Source organism: Mercenaria mercenaria, unplaced genomic scaffold (assembly GCF_021730395.1).
Source record: "Mercenaria mercenaria strain notata unplaced genomic scaffold, MADL_Memer_1 contig_2208, whole genome shotgun sequence".
Lineage (NCBI taxonomy): Eukaryota > Metazoa > Mollusca > Bivalvia > Venerida > Veneridae > Mercenaria > Mercenaria mercenaria.
This window is the reverse complement of record NW_026460252.1, coordinates 17,029-22,704: the sequence shown is the minus strand read 5'-3', so window position 1 is coordinate 22,704 and position 5,676 is coordinate 17,029.

Sequence of the window (5,676 nt, the reverse complement as noted above, 5' to 3'; positions counted from 1 at the left end):
TCGCGTGCGAATAACCAACTGCCTACTGGTAGACAGTTGGTTATTCAACATTTTACAGTCAAAGTTTTTGTCGAAAATGATAAAAAAAAAAATCAATCTAGTCCTTGTTTCGTTCTTTAATGTTAATATTTATTCCTTTAAATGCATTCAACAGTCTCAAAATGCACCAGGAGAGCCAGTTGCCAATTCGCGATATGTTTCAGAAAAGTCGATTTTTCAGACACATAATTATGCATAAGATAATTCGATTTTACAGATATTTTGTTCTTTCATATCAATATCAGACACTTCCAACGTATAGGTCAGTCTTGGAAACACTCAGGAGAGCCAGTTGCCAATTCGCGTGCGAATAACCAACTGCCTACTGGTAGGCAGTTGGTTATTCGACATTTTACTGACAGTCATAGTTTTGGTAGAACATGATAAAAATTCATTCTAACCCTTGTTTTGTTGTTTTATGTTAGTATTTATTCTTTCAAATGCATTCAACAGTCGCAAAACGCACCAGGACAGCCAGTTGCCAATTCACGATATGTTTCAGAAAAGCCGATTTTTCAGACACAAATGAAAGAAATAATTCAATTTTACATATATTTTGTTATTTCGTATCAATATCCAACACTTTCAACGTATAGGTCAGTCTTGGAAACAATCAGGAGAGCCAGTTGCCAATTCGCATGGGAATAACCAACTGCCTACTGGTAGGCAGTTGGTTATTCGACATTATACAGACAGTCTTTGTTTTGGTAGAACATGATCAAAAAATCATTCTAACCCTTGTTTTGTTCTTTTATGTTAGTATTTTTTTTCTTTAAATGCATTCAACAGTCTCACAATTCACCAGGAGAGCCAGTTGCCAGTCCGCGATATGTTTTAGAAAAGCCGATTTTTCAGACAAATATGAATAAAATAATTCAATTTTATCAATTTTACATATATTTTGTTCTTTCGTATCAATTTCTGACACTTTCAACGTATAGGTCAGTCTTGAAAACACTCAGAAGAGCCAGTTGCCAATTCGCGTGCGAATAACCAGCTGCCTACTGGTAGGCAGTTGGTTATTCGACATTTTACAGACAGTAATAGTTTTGGTCGAAAATGATAAAAAAAAATCAGTCTAGTCCTTGTTTCATTCTTGAATGTTAATATTTATTCCTTTCAATGCATTCAAGAGTCTCAAAATGCACCAGGAGAGCAAGTTGCCAATTCGCGATATGTTTAAGAAAAGCCGATTTTCAGACACATGAATAAAATAATTCAATTTTAAATATATTTTGTTCTTTCATATCAATATCCGACACTGTGAACGTATAGGTTAGTCTTGGAAACACTCAGGAGAGCCAGTTGCCAATTCGCGTGCGAATAACCAACTGCCTACTGGTAGGCAGTTGGTTATTCGACATTTTACAGTCATATATTTGGTCGAAAATGATAAAAAAAATCAATCTAGTCCTTGTTTCGTTCTTTAATGTTAATATTTATTCCTTTCAATACACCCAACAGTCTCAAAATCCACCAGGAGAGCCAGTTGCCAATTCGCGATATGTTTCAGAAAAGCCGATTTTTCAGACACATATGCATAAAATAATTCAGTTTTTATTATATTTTGTTCTTTCATATCAATATCCAACACTGTGAACGTATAGGTCAGTCCTGGAAACACTCAGGAGAGCCAGTTGCCAATTCGCGTGCGAATAACCAACTGCCTACTGGTAGGCAGTTGGTCATCGACATTTTACAGACAGTCTGTGTTTAGGTCGAAAATGATAAATAATTCATTCTTATCCTTGTTTTGTTCTTTAATGTTATTTTTTTTTCCTTTAAATGCATTCAAAAGTCTCAAAATGCACCAGGAGAGCCAGTTGCCAATTCGCGATATGTTTCAGAAAAGCCCTTTTTTCAGACACATATGAATAAAATAATTCAATTTTACATATATTTTGTTCTTTCGTATCAATATCCGACACTTTCAACGTATAGGTCAGTCTTGGAAACAATCAGGAGAGACAGTTGCCAATTCGCGTGCGAATAACCAACTGCCTACTGGTAGGCAGTTGGTTATTCGACATTTTACTGACAGTCATTGTTTTGGTAGAACATGATAAAATATTCATTCTAACCCTTGTTTTGTTGTTGTTTTATGTTAGTATTTATTCTTTTAAATGCATTCAACAGTCTCAAAATGCACCAGGAGAGCCAGTTGAAATTTCGCGATATGTTTCAGAAAAGCCTTTTTTTCAGACACATATGAATAAAATAATTCAATTTTACATATATTTTGTTCTTTTGTATCATTACCCAACACTTTCAACGTATAGGTCAGTCTTGGAAACAATCAGGAGAGCCAGTTGCCAATTCGCGTGCGAATAACCAACTGCCTACTGGTAGGCAGTTGGTTATTCGACATTCTACAGACAGTCATAGTTTTGGTCGAAAATAATAAAAACATCAGTCTAGTCCTTGTTTCGTTCTTTAATGCTAATATTTATTCCTTTAAATGCATTCAACAGTCTAAAAATGCACCAGGAGAGCCAGTTGCCAATTCGCGTGCCGATTTTTCAGACACATACGCATAAAATAATTCAATTTTACATATATTTTGTTCTTTCATATCGTTTTGCGACACTTTCAACGTATAGGTCCGTCTTGGAAACATTCAAGAGAGCCAGTTGCCAATTCGCGTGCGAATAACCAACAGCCTACTGGTAGGCAGTTGGTTATTCGGCATTTTACTGACAGTCATTGTTTTGGTCGAAAATGATAAAAAAATCAATCTATGCCTTCTTTCGTTTTTGATGTTAATATGTATTCCTTTAAATGCATTCAACAGTCTCAAAATGCACCAGGAGAGCCAGTTGCTAATTCCCGATATGTTTCAGAAAAGCCGATTTTTCAGACACATATGAATAAAATTATTCAAATTTACATATATTTTGTTCTTTCGTATCAATATCCGACACTTTCAACGTATAGATCCGTCTTGGAAACAATCAGGAGAGCCAGTTGCCAATTTGCGTGCGAATAACCAACTGCCTACTTGTAGGCAATTGGTTATTCAACATTTTACAGACAGTCATAGTTTTGGTCGAAAATGATAAAAAAAAAATCAATCTAGTCCTTGTTTCGTTTTTTAATGTTAATATGTATTCCTTTAAATGCATTCAACAGTCTCAAATTGAAACATATATATATATAGTTGAAATATGTATTACCTAGCCACATTAAAGATTTGTCATTTTACCTAAGGGGAATGATGAGCTTTAATATAGCTAAATAAACATACTATGTGCTAGAAAAGTGTGATTCAATTTAAACGCCCCATATTATTTAAAAAATACATGGCAGTGAGTGTTTTATTGATATTTACGGCTCGGTTTTAAATACAGTTTTCGGGTTGACAATATCAATAACAACCTCATTGTATCGGCTCAGGGTGAAAATACAGTTTTCGGGTTGACAATATCAATAACACCCCCACTGCATCGGCTCAGGGTGAAAATACAGTTTTTGGGTTGACAATATCAATAACACATTCACTGCATCGGCTGAGGGTGAAAATACAGTTTTCGGGTTGACAATATCAATAACACCCTCACTGCATCGGCTGAGGGTGAAAATACAGTTTTCGGGTTGACAATATCAATAACACCCCCACTGCATCGGCTCAGGGTGAAAATACAGTTTTTGGGTTGACAATATCAATAACACCCCCACTGCATCGGCTCAGGGTGAAAATACAGTTTTTGGGTTGACAATATCAATAACACCCCCACTGCATCGGCTCAGGGTGAAAATACAGTTTTTGGGTTGACAATATCAATAACACATTCACTGCATCGGCTCTGATGAACTCTGCACATTGTTTAAATTGCGATGCGTAATATCCCCATTAGCACAACCGATTTATAACCTAAGATTCCTCGTCCAGCTTGATTTATGACTTGAACCTTCTTGAAACTCGATCTCATGAACGGTGTTATTGAACTTGACCTGCAGCTTTGTTTTCCCCGAGGATTTTCATTGGTGACTTGCTGCCATGTGAATATATTTAATGGTATGCAGTTGGTTATTTTATATTTGTCAAAAATTCACTATTTCGGTCGAAAATCATAGAAGTATTCAATATTATTAGATATATCCATTTAAACATTTAGTTCGTACTTACACATCAATATCTGACACTTTCATTTAGAAACATTCAGGAGAGCCAGGGGCGTGCAAAAAAACAACTACCTACTTGTAGTCGGCATTAAATCTCACGCATTGAGTTTACGCATACATTGAATGTACACTAGTAAAACCTATGTTAAACCTAACCCTAACCTTTAGTCAGTATATAGAACACACAATAGTGCGTATTTATTTTTTATTTTTTTTTTTTTTTGAATGCATTTAAAGGAATAAAAAATAACATTAAAGAACAAAACAAGAAAACAAGAATAAGAATGAATTATTTATCATTTTCGACCTAAACTATGACTGTCTGTAAAATGTTCAATAACCAACTGCCTACCAGTTGGTTATTAGCACGCGAATTGGCAACTGGCTTTCCTGAGTATTTCCAAGACTGACCTATACGTTGAAAGTGTCGGATATTGATATGAAAGAACAAAATATATGTAAAATTGAATTATTTTATGCATATATGTCTGAAAAAGGGATTTTCTGAAACATATCGCGAATTGGCAACTGGCTCTCCTGGTGCATTTTGAGACTGTTGAATGCATTGAAAGGAATAAATATTAACATTAAAGAACGAAACAAGGACTAGATTTACTTTTTTTTTCATTTTCGACCAAAACTATGACTGTCTGTAAAATGCCAAATAACCAACTGCCTACAAGTAGGCAGTTGGTTATTCGCACGCGAATTGGCAACTGGCTCTCTTGGTTGTTTCCAAGACGGATCTATACGTTGAAAGTGTCGGAAATCGATACGAAAGAACAAAATATATGTAAAATTGAATTATTTTATTCATATGTGTCTGAAAATCGGCTTTCTGAAACATATCGGGAATTGGCAACTGGCTCTCCTGGTGCATTTTGAGACTGTTGAATGCATTTAAAAGAATAAATACTAACATAAAAGAACAAAACAAGGGTTACAATGAATTTTTTATCATGTTCTCCCAAAACAATGACTGTCAGTAAAATGCCGAATAACCAACTGCCTACAAGTAGGCAGTTGGTTATTAGCACGCGAATTGGCAACTGGCTCTCCTGATTGTTTCCAAGACTGACATATACGTTGAAAGTGCCGGGTAATGATATAAAAGAACAAAATATATGTAAAATTGAATTATTTTATTCATATGTGTCTGAAAATAAGGCTTTTCTGAACATATCGCGAATTGGCAACTGGCACTCCTGGTGCATTTTGAGACTGTTGAATGCATTTAAAGAATAAATACTAACTAAAACAACAACAAAACAAGGGTTAGAATGAATATTTTTATCATGTTCTACCAAAACAATGACTGTCAGTAAATGTTGAATAACCAACTGCCTACCAGTAGGCAGTTGGTTATTCGCACGCGAATTGGCAACTGGCTCTCCTGATTGTTTCCAAGACTGACCTATACGTTAAAAGTGTCGGATATTGATACGAAAGAACAAAATATATGTAAATTTGAATTATTTTATTCATATGTGTCTGAAAAAAAGGCTTTTCTGAAAC